The 20676-nt window shown below is 36.6% G+C and overlaps 1 protein-coding gene across 8 annotated transcripts in view; it reads left to right on the plus strand.

Annotated features, from left to right (window-relative positions):
* LOC138324087 (uncharacterized) overlaps nucleotides 1–20676 on the plus strand; it is a 46437-nt gene that overhangs the window by 6671 nt on the left and 19090 nt on the right. Inside the window, exon 1 of one of the 8 annotated variants that reach the window (XM_069269148.1) lies at nucleotides 6446–6469. The exons of 5 other annotated variants lie outside the window; for them this stretch is intronic. The gene's annotated coding sequence lies outside the window, so the exon portion shown is untranslated. Of the gene's footprint in view, nucleotides 1–6445; nucleotides 6470–17408; nucleotides 17774–20676 lie in introns of those variants that run through there. 2 more of the 8 variants (XM_069269146.1, XM_069269145.1) reach the window with 2 other exon arrangements.

The following is a 20676-nucleotide window of genomic DNA, read 5'->3' on the forward strand; positions in this document are numbered from 1 at the left end:
TATTAAGTAAGATATTACATGTTATCTTCCGCAACAGGAAGTCTCCCACGGCATCAACTATCTACAGGAAGTGTACTCTCCGTAATCGACCTGAGTAGTATCACACATCTGCATAACCAAAAAGAATGCTTCTTTGATGAAAATTGGAATTAATCAAACAATGGGATATTTCTGCAGGGTTACAGACCTACAACTGACCTTTCCTACAAGATTTTCTTTAATAGATGAAGGGTGTTCTGTAAAGCTTTTAAATATTTTATATTCTGTACCATCCTTTGTCTATTGCAAAGGGGCCACAGTGGTTGAGATGTCCATATTACCACAAGCCCTCCACCTCTGGGTTGCAAGTTCAAATCTTATGTGGGGCAGTTGTCAGGTGCTGACCACTGGTCTGTGGTTTTTCTCTGGGTACTCCGGCTTTCCTCCACCAACAAACCTTGCACGTCCTTACATGACCCTGGGTGTTAATAGGATATTAAGCTAATAAAACCTCTAACCCATATTCAATCAGTAATTCTGTGATCATGGCATGCAGGTAAAGAAATAGAAATGTGAGAAATAACTTAGAGACCTGCAGGACACAAGCTGACATTTTGCTGATTTGGCATTAAATATTGACAAATGTGAGCCGACGAAATGTAAATTGTGTCTCCGTATTGCTACGTTATACATGTGTAATCATCTGTCTGACTAAATATAGAGATGCTGCTATCTTTTGATATATATGAAATATAAATGTTCATGAGAAAATGTTTGATATTGTCCAGGTCCAGGATTCCATGTTATTTATTCATCACACTTAGAAGTATATTGGAAACCAATATTTCTCATCAAATATTGACTATCAGTCCGTTTTGGACACTGTTTGTCTCGTGAAGCCAATTACTCCCACGGGGCGAACCCTGTCACTGTACACATCCAGATTTGTACAGAAGGACAGCACCAGTTAGAACCCTGATATTAGCTAGACAAGTTCTAGTTGTAAGTTAGAGAAGGTGATTGATGGGGATTCTTCCATATTAATGTTTTGATTCAGAAGGGCACTCCAGAGTCTGATATTGTGATTGGTAAACGCTTGGCTTCTGACAACATGTGATTGATAGACATGCATGGTGAAACTGTCTTGTTTCTGAAAAAATGTGATTTGTGATTGATAAAATGACTTTATACTTGGTTGTTATACATATTTTCCGGAGTATAAGTTACGACTTTTTTCCCTGAAAATCGGGAACGCGATCTATACACCAGTGCAACTTATCCATGGATGAAACCCAAAATCTGACCATGTTTTGTATTATTACGTCGTGATTCACATGTGAAAATCATAAGTTTTACTTGCCGGTTTTGTAAAGTTATACATCGAAAAAATTACTGTTAAAGCGATTAAAAGATATAATATCTACTGATTTGAATATAAATAATTATGTATCAGTTAAAAAAAGGCTTTTGCGACTTATACTCAGGTGCAACTTATTGTCCAGAGAATATGGTACTCAAAAGAGGGGGATGAGGGGTCCTAAGTATCCAAAAACATATTTTTGTGTTATAAGATTCTTGAAAGAGTCTGTGTTCTTCAATTCATCTCCATACTCCACTTTTAATCATGTTTCTCAGGTAATCCCAATCTAGCGGTAGAAGTCACCAATTGTTTTCTAGCAGAGATACCCCTGGTAATCAAATGAAACAATTTTGTTATTATCGTTTCTCTTTAGGAGACAATCTTTGGGAGACAAGTATAAAAATGTTGACCTTGGTAAAAGTACAGTACACTCTCAGCTATACATTGGAATCCAGTTTATTTTAACTACACAGTCAAACCTGTTTACACAGACCATCTGATGGAGAAAGGAAAATGGTCTTTATAGCCAGGTGGTCTTTATTCAGAGAATAAATTGTGTAGAAATTATAGTCATACCTGGTAAAGTGGTCATAATAAGCAGGTGGTTACTATGGCAGGTTTTACTGTAATATTGTTCCCTCAATATGTTCTCATTGTTTCCTTCCTGTTATAATAAAAAACTAATATATAATACACTTGAAATTGCCCTCAAAAATATCTCACCCAGGGGAGAAATCATACAAATGAAATAAGATGGTGACAATGTGAAATGTTATCCGTTGTAGACAAATGTTTATGAATTATTTATAAGCATATTAGTATCAGATTGGTTGTGAGATATGTACTCTATCCTAGGCGATTCTCTCTTACTCACCCTATAATCTATCTTCTCTACAAGACAATTGTGACACTAGTTTTAATCGCATATTTATGTTCATATCTATTTAGAAAAAAGATGTTTATGTAATGATATAGATAACAATAGACGTGAAGTGAATATAAACTTGTAAATATGTAAGCTTTTATTTTCCTGATTTAATGGTTTGCTGCCACGGTCAGCCTTTATTTCCCCAATTTACCCCCTGAAAGTTCATTATGAACTGATCCATCCTTTGATTTAGGAGAGCTCAAATGTGTCTACAGGGGTGATTGTGTTAATGGTTTGGTTTCACATCCTGTAACTATGGTATTGGTATTGGTGGTGGTGGACAAGGAAAGCCAGAGTTCCTGGAGAGAAAATCCACTCCCTGTCAAACTGTTAAATACCCAGGTTGCTCCCATTACTATATTTTCCATAGGTAACTATCACTGACGTTATATCCACCCTTCTTTGATGATTACAGAGAGAGTGATACCCAACTTAGAGCAACACAGTCAACCACAGTGTACCATTATACAATCTTTTGATGTACACCAAAGGACCACATTACTTGTGTGTCCAGTTGCCTTCAGTTTATATGATTTCAGTGATAGTAACCCCTGGAGCATTGGGGATGCCTGTTGAAATGTTCATCTTGCTTTAGAACACTTTAACCACTAAGGCATTCTAGCTCAGGTAAATAAAATCTCAAATGACAGGACTGTAGAAAACTTAAGAGATATCAAAGAATTCAAGAACTCCACTGGGGAGTTAGGTGAAATTTGGGTTGGTACAATAATACCAATGAAATACTTAAAAATAAAATGAAATTCATTTCTGTACGAAGACATGGTTAAGATTGATGTTTCAACAATTAAACACTTGCTATTGCTGACTACACAGCTTGGTTTTGACTTTTGACCCCTATGATGGAGCAATTGCCAGGTATGTACCGACCATAGGTTGGTGGTTTTGCTCTGGGAACTTCCTCCACTTTTTCATCCTGGCATTCCTTAAATGAGACTTTGATGTTTAATTAGGACTTGCAAAAGAAATAAAACAAAATCAATCATTCATGTTATTAATTTAATCTACAAATTGAATTTAATGAGTGATAGGTTGGACTGTAATAACGTCAAATCAACTATAGTACTGCTAAGGTCATTGAGACAGTTTAAGAATATGAATTAATTTTATGAGTATAATATTTTGCTTTAGCCAGGCCGTGTGAACTTTCTGCTAGATTGGGTGATTGATTTTACTGTTTGAGTTATGGTTGTAGATCATGATATGGAAATCTATTACCAGACTTAACGGCTGTGAAGGAAGCGTGTGTTAGGTATGATGTATGGTGGGAGAAATATCGGTAAAACTTTATCAGGGCACCAATCACACCAATTGTGTAATCAATACATTGTAATGGCCATAGTTCGACATGTGAACAAATTTTCAATGATTTAGTGTGTCATGGATCGAGAATTCAATTAATGTGATTTAGAAAACAACACTCCCCTGTCACAAAACTCTAAAGTTGGAGTACCATGCTGATTGTAACATTTGCTGCTGTCTCTCATAGCTACATATTGGTTTATTGAAGGTTACTGAAGGCTTACACTAGCAGGCAGTCCATCTGGACCACAATGGATTTAGGTGTCTCAGACATTCTACCATTTTAAAGCCTTCTATTCTGGCCATCTACTCTTACAGTTAGCACTTCTACCTCTCAATTACAGTTAGCACAGTGGTGTATAGATACTATGTTTACGGCCAGTTCTACTCTACAGTTAGACGGTGTATATTTTTTATATGTTTACATGCCAGTTCTACCTCTTGGCCAGTGGGGAAGAAGTTAAGGTTGCTACCACTATATTTTTCTACATTTTGGTCATACTGGCAGCAGTTTTATGATGTTTGACATTCTACCTGTAATATATATTCCACATTTTGGTTACAGTAGCAGCAGTTTTAAGGTGTTTGATGGTTTTTCTAGGGGAAACCTGATTTTGTTAAGCTTGGGACTTCCAATGATTGATTTTTTACATAAAATGGTTTAATAATAACACATATCATTTTTCTTTCTACTGTATCTCTTTGCAGTTTGATGTTTATCCGAAGACTTATAATCTCTCAAGGTGTTTGACAAACAAACATGACCTAAGTATGATTGGTTGTCATTAGGCCTACTTCATTTTTATTGGATAACAAACATTTGTCTAAATTTCATGACTGCATGACAGACATTGTGGCTGCAGGGTTGAAGGATCTGGCAGCAGACAATATGGCAACACTTAATTTGTTCCTCCTCATTCATGACATAAAAAAAAAATTGTGCCAATTACTTCTATATACATGTAAAGTTTGTATTAGTGGATTTTTCTGACAACTTTCAATCAAATTAAATGACGAGTGTCATTCAATCACAATAAAAATTAGTGAATGTTGTTCTACCTGTTGTCAATGAGCTCTTTCTGGAGACACTTGTTAAGGTTAACGAAACAGTTAGGCCATTTTAACATTAGGGTGAGAAATTACACTGAACACCCAATCTATAGGCCATTGATGAGAGGTCAAAGGTCATATATTGCTTTTACTTCGTAGCCTAATGGTAAGTTAAAGTGGTCAGAGTGATCTGACCAGAATGACCAATGGTCAATAAAAAACTATATTTACAGCCGACTTCCTGTGTTGGTTCAGGAGTATAATTATTTTACAGTTCTCACTTCCTGCCCTGGGGAGTTCTGGGATATTTGTCCATCTCTTACTAACTACATTATTGGACCTGATCTTGGTAAGCTAGAGGCTGATCGGACAAGTCAGTGATGTTATCAGCAGGCGTGATATTGATCCTAAGGATTAAAGCAGCTCAATTGGAAAGATAGGGAATCAAAGGCGAACAAGATTAGAACAAGCCTATTGTACCTTTACTGTTTTGGAGAACTTATAATGAGTTCCTTGAGTGTTACAGAGGGTGCACTATTATAATGTTGGATCTCTGACTTAAAGTCTAGGTGAATATGAATTTGGAGGTCTTAATTAAAGATGCTCCACCGCTGACAAATGGTATTTTTTCACCATCAAAAACAGAAGCAGACAATTTAGTTTTTTTCTTCAGTTACAAAAGTTACTTACTTTACACCATTACCACCATTGAAAAGTTTGAGCTTCTAATTTTACTTCAAGTTAAAAATATGAAAAATAATTAATTGCATCCCGAAAAAATTCCCTTGCACTATATCATATATGGAATGAAGTAATGATTGCGCATGTACCAAAGGTGAAATAAACTATTGTTATTTTTTGTGTTAATTAGGCATATATATACACTATTAAACACCAATTATTGTTCAAATGATGAATATCATTTATGCTGTCGGTGGTGGAGCATCTTTAGTCTTTTGTATATATGTATACAGAATATACCAGGGTCATGTACATTTGTTAAGTTTATGTGGCAGGATTGGACTGGACCAATCACCGGTGACCAGGTAGCTCAATCAGTGGTAGAGCATTCGGCTAGTGTTCTGAGGTCCTGGTTCGAGCCCCAATCTGGCTGCTACATTGTCTCCTCTCCTGTTACAGAAATGTGTCAAACTAAATACCCATACATGGTCTTGTCAATGTCTTTGAGAGTGAAAAATTTGAAAAAAGGATATATGAAGTAGCTGCGATTGATGCCCATACTTTTATACATGATGCCTAATTAATCCCCTGAAAAAAATAAGATCTCGCCCTTTTATTTTGTTATTGGAGCAATAATGTTGGTGTTTGGAGCTTCCCCTTACATGAAGTAATTACTTACTCAGCCTCAGACCCTCAATAACTCTCCAAATAATGTAGGGTCACTGGGATTGTAATTATGATGCCAATTTAAGATCAACACCTGCTATGGCATTCATATTTGATATGAAACACATTTAGAATGAGTGGATTATAATGGTAATTAAAAAGGGATATTTATCTAATGGACTGCCTATATTACCTCTAAGATGGTCTATGGTACATGGAATAGCCCCGGGATGCTGCGCCCCACCCCTATATCCTGCCCTGTGGGTAACTTACATTCCGCCCCACCCCTATAATATTCGGCTTGCTTTAATCTGCGTGTGTTCAGTTTCATTGCTGTTTTGTGCTCTGTTGATATTTTCATTTCTTGGACAATGTCCAAATTCTCTGTACATACCTGAATTGATAGTCATTGCAAAAGTTTCTCTTCTATGAAGGATATATACTAACCCGGATTGCTGTGTTAATTGTATTTTATTGAAAGTACGGTAGGTATATAAGCTCAGTACCTGTAATAATAACAACAGGTAGCCGCAGGTAAAAGTTGTCTACTGGGATTAGCCGTATTTTCTCCAGGTGTAAAAGTGAATGAAATACCTGAAGTACTATACATAATTCAGGTGTAACCGCAGCACATTTAGTTCTCATTGAGCAGAAGGTATACACCTACTCATTCTTTCATCTTAACCACAACTCACGTGATGTGTATTGGAGGTCTGTAAATGTCAGATCAGATTCCTAGGAAATTTTAAATCTGTGAGTGTAACCTGTATATCCTCTTTAATGACCTGGTAACAATTCTTTTTTTTTAGTTTTCCTGTTAAATAATTGTTATGTTGATTAATTCATTCACCCCTGAAGACACACTTCGACTCTTCTAAATAAAAAACCAGATCAGTCCATTATGAAATTTAGGGGTGAATGCGTTAATTTCACTTGATATGCGTGTCTCTTGATGACCTTTTGTTAAATTTTGATTAGCTCAAGGCACATGTATGCTTATTAGGGGCATAAATTAATTAACACAGGCAAGTTAATTAATTAAGTCAAATGAGAAGGTAGATTATGGGCTATTAGCCCTAAAACAATAGAAGAATATTTTGATTATTTATGAAAATTGATAAAAATGAAATTAAAAAATAGCCAAAAAGAATTTTTTTTTTTTAAATTACATAAAAAACCCTCGCTTACTGTTAACAATATAATAAACTTGTAGTGTGATTGACTGTTTATGACAACAATGCAGCCATTGACAAACATAGTGACCTGGAATGTTTATTGCTTTCATACAAATCAAAAGGCTCAAATTTCTCAAATACTTATCTTGTTTTTAAATCTATTTTAGTCATAAAAGTGTGATTCATGTGTTAGAAGATTTAGAGAAACTGAATCACATGAATGACTTGTAAGTTTCGTTTTGGTTTACAACATAGGTACTGTTAATTACAATGTTTGGTTTGTTTGGGGCATATAGTGTTAAGTTGGTAGAATTGAAGGACCGCCAGCTATCGATCAAACTGTCCAGGTACGGCATGTGACTTTGCATTTTGTGCTGTGTATGCTATGAGTTGTAAAGGTATATATATATCCATTCATCTCTGCATAGCAAGATTTAGTCTGTAGTACAAAAATAAGCATTGAGTATTTTTTTAGGTCAGTGATTTTCCCCTGTGAACTCAGGATTTCCAGATTTTCAATCCCTTCACCAGCAATGACAACCTGTTCTCTAAAAGTATCGTTATGGGAACAGAAATTTGTCAATCGATACAGGTTCAAGAACATCTCATTCAATAAACACGATTACTTTCAATTGCGATTGTGGTTGAATGATTAATTAAGATGTCCTGACATAATACCATAAGCTCACCTCTTGGTTTACGGCTGTGAACCCCACATCATGGACATGCACAGTTACTATACTACTGTTAATATTCACAGTGGGAGGGGGAAGGGGGGTGTTATTTCGTTGGGGTGGGGGGATGGGGGTTATTTCTGCTGGGGTTGGTGGGGTGGGGGGATGGGGGTTTATTTCGCTGGGGTTGGTGGGGTGAGGGTGGGGGGCTATCCCGCCTGATGACCTATTGTAAATACAACATCAGTAGGTTGTAGGTTTTTCTTTTGATACTCCAGTTTTCATTCACCTCATAAATAGTATGTTCCTAAATGAACCCTAGACTGGCGCTACAAGTTATAACTGCATAATAAGAAATTAAGCCTTAATAATAACCAATTTATCTAGTGTAACGTATACTTGTAAGGAATAAACTCATGAAAACCTTCACCTGTATGAACTCAATTGTAAGTACAACCATGTATTCTGACTTTTTTTAAGTGTCTTTTACAAATTGGATTACTTTTCTCAAATTTGCAGTGAATGACAATTTTCCGTTACTGTTATTTAAGTTAAATGATCATTATTCTCATTGAGAATGTTCCACTTATTTTGCGTGGTCTATAATATGTACTATAACCGGGGTTATCTCCCCATCTCCTTTAGTTGCTTAGAAGTTTAAAGGCCGAATTCCGAATGAAGTGTTGATAAATACTTTTTTTCTCCAACAAGAAAGGCCATTTAAAGACATACCGGGCTGCAGTGGCTGATAAGAAAACTTTCATATGTTGGCAAGACAATCATGTGTTGATGTTATGACCTTTATAGGGCAGGGAATTGGCTTATCTTTGGGTACAGAAGCTGGTCTTCAGCATATATTTACAGTAACCTCCTCAAGGAATGTTTTTATAGAAGAATTAAATTCCTGCATGTTCATGTTCAGTTAAGATTAATTTATTCAGGCTGCTGTCTTTCTCCATCAAATACAAAACAGACAATCAATAACAATTATTGTAACATTTGTCATCATTTTATGTCATTTCAGGAAACAAGGAAAATATCTATTGAAAAGTTAAGTTAATAACTGTTGATGTCATTCATCTCACACTGAAAATTATACATTAGAATTTGTTTTTAAGCTTTCTCTGTATTTTTCCTTTTCTCAAACTCGTTCACACCTGAAGATACGTTTAGATTGTTCTAAATCAAAGTTTAGACCAGTCCATTATGAAATTTCAGGGGTGTATGAGTTAAAGGGGGCAATAAGTGGTTATTTAGATGTCCAAACATTCTACAACTTTGAGGATCTCTAATGGTTCCTAACTCATGGGTCAGTTGTCATCATTAAGCGATGGTCTGAGGGTTGTTCTCTGGATACTCTGGCTTCCAAAACCTGCCATGTTCTAAACTCAGCCTTTTTAAAAGGATGTGAAACAAAAATACACCATCAACCAGAACTCATTCATCCCTGAAATTTCATAATGGACTTGTCTATTCTTTGATTTAGAAGAGTCTAAATGTGTCTTCAGGGATGAATGAGTTAAGATCTATTTAGCATTAATAATAAAATTAGCATGTTGGTCATGTTCTGTTTTGTCAGAATCATATGTCTTGACCCATCTCGTCCCGTCACATCCCATTCAGATTTTCATGTAAAGACAAGGGAAAAGACCAGTACAGTTGTACTCAATTTACCCTTGTATATATGTCTTTGATATTGATGGTATACAAATGCAATAAATATCTTGGTATATAGTTGTTAGTCTAGAGAAAGCGAACATTTAGTCTCATAAAATGGAAATGAATGGTTTTGAATATTTCAAGTGTAGCAAACTTCAAAAGACATGTAGATATTTGTGACCTTGTAAAAGTTATAGATTGGTAACAGAAAGGTAGCTCTTGAATAAAAACACAAGGTCAAATAACTAAATCACTCACTACAAAGTCACCAAGTAGGCCAAAAATATAGTTCATTTAAAATGTACAGTATCAATTTAGGTCTTTAGTTGGGAATGGATGCAGAGTTTTTTGTGAGTATTAAAAAAGATATATGTAGTGATCGTGCTTTTGAACCTGAGAGAATAAACACCTCTATGAGTGATCTAATACATGACTTGTAGTTTGACCCTAAAGATCTTAGTTTGCAATGGGCCATAAAACTGGGGGGAAAAATGAGTGAATAAATTATGAACATTCTGAAACGAACAATGGAGTCTTATAGGGATGGACAACAGACGAAAGGCAATTTGAATGTTCACTGAATAGCCTATCATCTAAATATGGTGGTCTAATAATGGTAAATTGCTCATCTTAAAAGATTTGACCTTTCATGTTACATCAATATCAACATTTTGGATATTGTAAAAGAATATTTTATGTGTCTTTGAAGAATTGGAGTTATTGTTGCACAAGACGTTTGGTCTTGGTATTGGTCTTTGATATCCCTCTAATGCTAAACCACCTGCAGCTGGTCGCTTATAACATTCGATCATTAGTAATTTGATTTGAACATATATGTTCTGTTAAAGTTACACAAGGAATTTGTCATGGGTGTCATTTCCCTGATTGAAACAGAATGTGATTACAATATTATGTAGGCTTTAATAACTTTCTAAAAAAATTACCGTGGCCAACAGCACAAATGATCAATGTTCCTGGTGTACCTTGGCATTTAGAATACGTCCATCATTGTGATCTCTTATCTTCGTAATGGCAATTCTATCGGTATGGATTGGGATGGGGCAGTTATTGTCAGCCTCCGAGATTATTATCTGTGTGTTTAGATGTAATGGATTCACTAAGGATCTTTGGGTACTGTAACTATGTGATTTTATGGGGTGGGGAGAGGGGGATGGGCGTTGATGATCAAGCATTGGATTGCATGTCGACATACCATACAACATTTTGTGGGAGTTTGCCTGCAAATGTTTACTTTGAACTTCGCTAAAATGTATCGTCTGATGTGGACATTGTCAAAGCGGGCAAGAGTGTATTTAAAATAAAACAACGTCAGCATCAGCTCCATTGGAAATGAATTGAATCCATTGAGGATATGAATTTATCGCTTTTTTGTTTTATGCTTACGTTTGCAGTCTGCGGTTCAGGACGTGTGTAGTAGAGAAAACTTAATACAGATGAGCAGACTTGTCTGTGTTGAACACTTAACACCACAGACATAGGATTTTAAGCTCTTTGATTGTGAAAGTTAAATGTAGATCTTTACTGTAAATCTGGTGACACAGTGGACCGCATGGATTTATTCAGGAGCTGCAGAACTTGATGGTGCGAAGACAGCGGCCATCAAAGCTCCTTCATTGTCTTCCCAAGTGTATACTTTGTCACCTTTATTGAACTGTACCAATTGACCTATATTTGATCTGCAGACATCCTGATGATCTGCCAAATGTGCCCATAGCAGCTATTATAACCCAGTTTCGGGTATTTTACCTTCATTCACCTGAATTCACAGAACAGTTTTAGGCACAAAATGTATGGCTTAGGTCTGCTTGGACAGATATAGTCACATGCTTGCTATATATTGAAAAATCTTCATGGTGTAGTTGATATATTCAAATGTATCCAATTGTACATTATATAACTTCAGATAAGACACTTTTTCACAGGAATAAATTACATTTTTTTTAAGATTGAAAAATAAAAACTGAAAATAATTTGATTATTATGGTCATATTTAAAGTTGCTCAGTGATTCGGTGGTTGTGTGAACTGGTTTTGGTGACCTTTTCTTTGACCTGTCAGCAGGAATAAAGACGACTAAATGTATTGGACGTTTTGGTTATCCTTGACCGCTGTTGTCCCCTTTTATAGTTTGTTTGCAACAAAATTTGGAATTCATTGTCTAATCAATTGTCTGGGACATCAAAGTCTGTTGTTGATAGATTTGCTGTCTAATTTCATCACTTCCAAGTCACCACTACTAGTCAGAGCAGCTATCTGGGATACAGAATAGACTCAATTGTCGTCTACAGAAAAATAATTAATAACAGGAGAGTTAGATAAATTCAGGTAGAATTACTATATAAGTGCTGAATGAGTTATCAATGAATAATATTGTCTGTTTAGCCTTCATTCATTCACCCATTGAAATACATTTAGACTCTTCTAAATCAAAGACTAGACCAGTCCATTATTAAATTTCAGGGGTGAATGAGTTTTAGCACTTGACACATCATTTGGTCACCTGACAGGTTAGCGTGGCTCAGGAGACTTCTGGGAATGGTCATGTGACAAGGATATCGTGTCTGGACCTTTGTTGGCTTGTTGACTTTGTTTAGCTCACCGTGAAATGATTTAGAAAGGTGATAGAATCAGAGAATCAATATGTTTAAACTGCTGTCAGAAAAGGAGGCTGCATAATGATAATGTGATGTAAGTCCACCATATTTGTCCAAATAAACACCCAGCATTCATATGTACAACTTTGGTTCTTAGGGGATATATGCTTCCATGAGAGGTATTTATAAATAATTCATGAACATTTATGAATATTCTTCAATTTCCTTGAAATTCATGAATATTTCCATAAAATTCATTAACATTCATGAATCCTACAATATGATATCAGGACAAGGAGCTTCAGTTCTGGATTGAACTGTTGGTGAAAATATTCATATAATGAAGCATTGAAGAAAGGGGTTTTCGAACTGCAATCTCTCAACAAATCATCATTTGTCATTTCTGCTAATATTTGTTGAAAATTTTCAAAGACAACAGCAATTATATGTTACCTAGAAACTTGTCATGTTGACATATACAATTGAATTAAGTAATTTTCACATACAAAACAAAAAACACAAAGCAAAAATGGTTACAATAAACATGTCAGATACATGACATAATTTGATTATGGTTGAGAATTTAATTCCTCACACACATCCTTGAACTCATCATAGTAACACTGTAGGAAATTCCCTGAATCAGCATAACATTTTGGTGTATTGTAATCAAACAGATATTGGCATAACCTGTATTACCTGCCATGTCACTTTTAAACAAATTGATTAATATACAGGTGTGTATATTTTGCATTATTAACTGTCAGAAACCAATTTAAAGCTAATAAAAGCCAAAGAGAATGTGACGACTTAATTTCATGTTGTTATACCTAAGGACGCTTAGATTGTGTTTTGTCATCTAAATTTCAGGAGTTCTACATTAGCTGTATTTGAAGCAGTTTCATGGAGATTAATTTTGGCAATTTTTCATTGTCTGCGAAATCTGCAAAAATCAATTGCACATGAAAATAAGTCGGTTTAGAATTTAAAAAGTTCAAGTTGGTCCTGTTCCAAAGGGCTTTTTTAAGCATTCAGTATATGGTATGTCAAGGGGATGCCATATGTCCCTCACCTTTCATGGAAGACTTTTCTTTTGATTGTGCTACAGATAGGTTTTCCACAGATGTACTTAAAGATGCTCCACTGCTGACAAATGGTAGTTTTTCACTATCAAAAACAGGAGCAGACGATTTAGTATTTTTCTTCAGTTACAAAAGTTACTTACTTTACACCATTACCACCATTGAAAAGTTTGAGCTTCTAATTTTACTTCAAGTTAAAAATATGAAAAATAATTAATTGCATTCTGAAAAAATTCTGTCTCACTATATCCTATATGAAATGGAGTACTCATTGCCCATGCACCAAAGGCAAAATGAATTATTTTATATTATTTTTTGTGTTAATTAGACATATATATATACACGATTAAACACCAATTATTGTTCAAATGATGAATATCATTTATGCTCTGTCGAAGGTGAAGCAAGGCTTACCTAGAAAAAGCTGGGACAGCTGTACTAAAGCAAAGATTATCTAGAAAAGGCTTGAATAGAGTACTAAATCAAAGGTTACTTTAAAGAAAAAGTTTGAACAGCGTACTAAAGCAACAGTTACCTAGAAAATGCTTGAACAGCAGAAATCACTGAGAAATTGAATTAGCTTGATAGTGTCACTGGCGAAATTCTTGACATTGTTTTTTAACTTACCGGGTAGGTTGAAATCTGGTGATCATCACTTGAGCCAATATTGTCACCTGCTCACTTGAGACACAATACTTGTGACTGATGAGACTTGGTTTAACACACTCTAACAACTTCACACTGACCTTCATAAGGCCATAAGCTTTTTTATCTGTTTAAGCCTGAGAGTCATAAGGGAATAACATAATCCAATTTCTTAGAAAAATGGCTGGAATAAGGCCGCAGGAGATTATGTCATCTCGATATTTTATTCAACAGATCCAGACTTTATCGCATTACATGATGCTAAGCGAAAGTCTTCTTTTATTTCATTGCCTGATTCTTTGAAACATTCGTAAACTTGGGTATTTTCTCTGATTCCATTCATCTTGTTCTTGTCTGTGCGACATTGGTGTTACAACACCCAGAGGCGGCCATGATGGATTTGTACGACTCCCCTGACAAACATCTTGTTTCTGTGAAATTTTGTGTGTAGAAATAGATTGGTCCACCAGCCAGCCTCTTCAGGGACATGTCATCCTGATTAACTTTGAAGACAAGTTATAAAAGTTCTGTTCAATTCTTCTAAATTTGGTTTGATTAGTTTATCATCCTATTAACAGTCAGGGTCATTTAAGGACAAGCCAGGTTTGTTGGTGGAGGAAAGTCAGAGTACCATGAGAAAAACTGCCAACCAGCAATCAGTACAATGTACTTGGCAAGTGCCCCGCATTGGATTCAAACTTGCGACCCAAAGGTGGAGTGTTTATGGTACCAGGTCGAGACATCTAAATTACTCAGCCACCGCGAAACATGGATCTAAATAAAAGAAGTCCCATAATAATGTTTAAAAAGAATAATGAATTCAGCTGTTTTGTGCAAATCTCTTCTTATGAATATGTCCAGTACCAAATTTTGATGGGTGTACAATACATATATGATTATTAATGTTTTAAAATATTGTATGCATTAAAAATGGTTGCATCCAAAGTGAGGTTTTTCAGTATGAAACATTTTTTAAAAGAATTACTGCCCCTAATATTTTGTCAGTCATTCAATAATTCTAAAAGAAATCTGTTCATTTCTCATTTTCTAACTTCTAGTTAGGTCAAGTTCAAATGCCGTATCTTTTATGTGACCATACAATGGTTCAAAATTTATGTGTGTGTTATTTAGGCCGACCAAGTTTTTAGGTTTTTAGTCATGTGATATGAAAAGTTGTGATATGATATATGTGCTTTGCCAAAAAGCTTTACTTAGGACATATATTTGTAGAAGAAAGCACTTTGTGTCGGTTTATGTGGTCTTATATGATGATTCATGTCAACTGGATCTTATGTTGGCTAACTTGGACAGAAAAATGTGGTCTCTTGGTTGTATTATGACTTAATTTCTAAATAATTAAACAGTGGTTGTATACGCTAATACTAAAAGCTCTAAGTTGTGAGTTATTGAGAAGATCCTTTAGAGTACCAGGTATACATAGTGCATGGCCAGATCAGGGTTCAAACCTTGGGACCGGCCTCTGAAAATGGCCATAGCCAGATCGGGGTTCAAACCTTGGGACCGGACTCTGAAAATGGCCATGGCCAGATCGGGGTTAAAACCTTGGGACCGGCCTCTGAAAATGGCCATGGCCAGATCGGGGTTCAAACATTGGGACCACACTCTGAAAATGGCCATGGCCAGATCGGGGTTCAAACCTTGGGACCGGACTCTGAAAATGGCCATGGCCAGATCGGGGTTCAAACCTTGGGACCGGACTCTGAAAATGGCCATGACCAGATCAGGGTTCAAACCTTGGGACCGGCCTCTGAAAATGGCCATAGCCAGATCGGGGTTCAAACCTTGGGACCAGACTCTGAAACATGGCCAGATCTGGGTTCAAACCTTGGGACCGGCCTCTTAAAATGGCCATGGCCAGATCGGGGTTCAAACCTTGGGACCGGCCTCTGAAAATGGCCATGACCAGATCAGGGTTCAAACCTTGGGACCGGCCTCTGAAAATGGCCATAGCCAGATCGGGGTTCAAACCTTGGGACCGGACTCTGAAAATGGCCATGGCCAGATCGGGGTTAAAACCTTGGGACCGGCCTCTGAAAATGGCCATGGCCAGATCGGGGTTCAAACATTGGGACCACACTCTGAAAATGGCCATGGCCAGATCGGGGTTCAAACCTTGGGACCGGACTCTGAAAATGGCCATGGCCAGATCGGGGTTCAAACCTTGGGACCGGACTCTGAAAATGGCCATGACCAGATCAGGGTTCAAACCTTGGGACCGGCCTCTGAAAATGGCCATAGCCAGATCGGGGTTCAAACCTTGGGACCGGACTCTGAAAATGGCCATGGCCAGATCTGGGTTCAAACCTTGGGACCGGCCTCTTAAAATGGCCATGGCCAGATCGGGGTTCAAACCTTGGGACCCCTCTGAAAATGGCCATGGCCAGATCGGGGTTCAAACCTTGGGACCGGCCTCTGAAAATGGCCATAGCCAGATTGGGGTTCAAACCTTGGGACCGGACTCTGAAAATGGCCATGGCCAGATCTGGGTTCAAACCTTGGGACCGGCCTCTTAAAATGGCCATGGCCAGATCGGGGTTCAAACCTCGGGACCCTCTGAAAATGGCCATGGCCAGATCGGGGTTCAAACCTGTAGACCCTCTGAAAATGGCCATGGTCAGATCGGGGTTCAAACCTTGGTACCGGCCTCTGAAAATGGCCATGGCCAGATCGGGGTTCAAACCTTGGGACCGGCCTCTGAAAATGGCCATGGCCAGATCGGGGTTCAAACCTTGGTACCGGCCTCTGAAAATGGCCATGGCCAGATCGGTTCAAACCTCGGGACCCTCTGAAAATGGCCATGGCCAGATTGGGGTTCAAACCTCAGGACCCTCTGAAAATGGCCATGGCCAGATAGGGGTTCAAACCTCAGGACCCTCTGAAAATGGCCATGGCCAGATCGGGGTTCAAACCCCGGGACCCTCTGAAAATGGCCATGGCCAGAATAGTTCAAACCTCAGGACTCTCTGAAAATGGCCATGGCCAGATCGAGATTCAAACCTCGGAACCCTCTGAAAATGGCCATGGCCAGAATAGTTCAAACCTCAGGACTCTCTGTAAATGGCGATGGCCAGATCGGGGTTCAAACCTCGGGACCCTCTGAAAATGGCCATGGCCAGATTGGGGTTCAAACCTCGGGACCCTCTGAAAATGGCCCTGGCCAGATTAAGGTTCAAACCTCAGGACCCTTTGAAAATGGCCATCAGCGTACTCAAAGTGTGATCTTATTAAGCAGGTGAACTTTATACAATTTTGGTTACTATAGGCAGGTTTCACTATTTTACAATAATAATTAGGTTATTAATATATGAATAAGAAACTAGGAAGCTATTTCTATGAACTTAAATTTACAGACAATGATATTTTTGAGTGGTTATAGAGAATTTCTGGATTTTGTTAAGTTATTCGGATAACAAAGACAAGAGTTTAATGTTATAACACTGAGGTACATATAATGTTGCTACTGTTAAAAGATCCTGGTTCACCGTATGTTTGTGCACGACATCTGGTATCGGACTCATTCACCATTGTACCTATGGTTATATAGTTCTACACATACAACGGGAGAGTACACAGCCCACAGCCGGCGGACACCATGTGTAGGGATTTTACCCATTGTAGTTTTTTGTTTACTCTGATACAGGTAAATAATTAATCAGCTGATCGTGGGCTGGCTGGTTCATTGCTCACTGAAGCACGACATAATTATAGTAGTAACTATAATACAGCTGTGTGGTTAACTGCTGAACAGGTTTAGAGAAATATTGTTTCGGGATGTAAGAGGATAAACTCGGAAGTTTTATTATAACAACGAACACACATCATTGAGAGAAGAGAGATATGTATACCTGCATAAAAAACAGGTAAATAAATATGGACTTATTGTGTATATGATATGGCCGTGTATATTTAGACTTTCTAGGTAAGTGTCACCTAATTCATTTTCTCACAAGAAATTTCATTATCTGTAATCTATGTATGTATACACTTTATTTCTATTTATTCGAGGTTTTTTGTGTATATTGTAAAAGTGAATTTGTTTCCAACCTATGGGCAATTACACCTGAGGCTGAAAGCAATTACAAAACGTCTTGTGTAATATCTTGTTCCCGGTATTTAACTGTGAATGGGTACTTTGCTGCACATGCTTACATATCTGGTAGACAAATTTCTCATTTTCTTTTTTATGAATGAACTTTGTTTTACCAGGAACATATTGCCACTTTGGAGTGTCTTCCAAGATAAGAACTTCTGATATCCACAGAGCTCCTCTCAACTCTTTTTACCCAGAGCTTGTACAATAATAGTCTCGCCTTGACATTGTTACACTCCTTCCATAGACCATAATTACTTATAATAACCTAGTGACCTTTTAACCTTGGCCTTGACCTTGATCTGTGTTAAATCCTGCCCTATCCCAGACTTACATGACAGTAGCCTACATCATTTATATCTACCAATATTGAACATGAGTTATTCACCATTTTCAATATTACATTATATCATTATCATTATTATAACCATATGACCTTGAACACTTGCACTGTGAAAACATTCGACCTTGAACTCCTCATAATTTTATACGATGTAACCATATGACCTTGACCCCTTGTCCTATAATAACCAGATCTTGTAAAAACTGTCAATCTCCTGTGATGACCCTATAACACTATCATATGATGACCTTGACCCCTTGGCCTACGACAATCATTTGTCCTTGATACCTCCACATTTTTATTTCTATGTGAAAATTATGAAACATTTGCATCATGTCAAATAATTTTGTAACTATCGATTATAACCTTCACCCAAGATTACGTTGTACATGTCTCATGTTGATTATCATTGATTATAAATAATATGGTAATTATATTGCACAAGTTTTAATTGAAACAGTATTTCAGGATGTCAAGGATTTTTTAATTAAAGGAATGAGATTAAAAGTATTTATTAGTTCAAGAAATTAGCACATACAAATCTGGATATGCCTAATGAGAGTTTCACAGAGACAAGACAAAAACACATGATTTATTAGTAAAACTCAGAAAATGGATTGTAAATTGATTGTAGAGCATTATGTCAGAATCTTCAGTTACATGAGTGAATTAGCGTGGAGCGTTTCACTTGACAGAGGGGATACAGCTAGAGCTACTTTTACAGAGTGGGTAAACTTAATTTTGTACCTGTCAATTCAAAACGCAAATCAAATTACATCTCACATTTTACAGTTATACTCAATCTCTGGTAGCATGTAATCACTTACGATTTGTACGCATTGTTTTGCCTTCTGTAAATTCTTGATGAATGTTTATTTTCTTTTTCGCATTAGTGCGAAGCTTGATATGTATGAAGTATTGATAGATTGTAATTCTCACCCTGTTAGTAGGGATATAAATATGTGCATATTAAAACAACCTTGATAGCTGAATCAGTTTAAAAACTCTGACTTAATTGTTTCTCGATCAATATGGTACAAGGAACAACTTGATATTGGAATCACTACTTCTCTAAAAAAAATAAAGCATTAATGATGAATATCACTTACTGTAGTCAGATAAGCGTTAATTGTTTCCTTAACTCGATGCTATATGAGATTTAGATTTATATTTAACATTATTTAACGTTTATGGACATTCCCATATATTTTTTGAAGGTTTTTGGATGAATGCTTTTAGTCATTGGATACAAGCATCAATATTTAAAATGATTTAATGTTCCTCTAAAATGGTTGTTACTTCAGGGTTTGTTTTATATTATTTGTATACAGAGTGGTTATTATAGAAGATTTTTAAACCTTAATTACTTGCTTAAAAATTAAATTAAAGGAAGTGAATAATTGTCCCTTAACAATACAGTAATATACACATATTAATTCAGACAAGACATGAGTTATGTCCCTTTAAAGCATTTTACCCCTGAACATCCATCATGAACTGCTCCAGTCTTTGAAATAGAAGTGTTCATATGCGTCTCCAGGGATGAATGAGTTACAGTAATATCAATCATGTACTCCATTTAGAGAGCACGTGGATTATCTATTTAAAAGTCTTGACTTGTCTCCCCTTAATCATGGGTATACAGAGTACAAAGGTATGAATTCTCTCCCCTAATGGTGTAAATTATCTCCCCTAATGGTATGAATTTTCTCACCTTAATGAAGACAGTACAGAGCTCGAGTTCAGGGAGGGTGTCACTAAGTGAATTATCTCCCCTGAATCATGAATATTAAGAGTGCAGAGAAGGTGTGAATTATTTCCCTTGAATCAGTAACATAGACTCAAAGTTGAAGAAGTTGAAAGATGGTTTCATTATAAATGATGTGATGTTGTAAACCATTAAATTTCGCGTATTTTGATAATAAATTGAGAAAATCAAACGCCAGCAAAAATGCTCATAGCACAGGTAAAGTAAGAGCTATGTGACTTTTATCTGTGAAATTGAATCATCGTGAAAAGGGTGTTATACAAGAAAATACCTAATTTAGTTGCCTCGAAAATGAGTTAGTTTAAAACAACTGAGGTTAAATGAAACAGTGGCTTGTTCTTCCTCATTTTACAATAACCTTGACTGTAGTTTGTAGGTGTGGTTCGAGTGTGGGTGTGTTTATATAGAAATGAATGACTTATTACGATAGCTGTTCATGTGATAGTGAATTCAGTGAAGCACGATTGTACCTAAAGTATATTTATACCTTTCAACAAAATTAAATATTTATCCATGGATGTAGAGCTTGCATGATGTACTCTGACATTATAGATGAAGATGTGGAGTTTATAGCCTAGTCTATAGACAACAATGGTCTGAATGATTATTTCACACTACTGA

This window comes from Argopecten irradians, chromosome 5 (genome assembly GCF_041381155.1).
Source record: "Argopecten irradians isolate NY chromosome 5, Ai_NY, whole genome shotgun sequence".
In the NCBI taxonomy this organism is placed as follows: domain Eukaryota; kingdom Metazoa; phylum Mollusca; class Bivalvia; order Pectinida; family Pectinidae; genus Argopecten; species Argopecten irradians.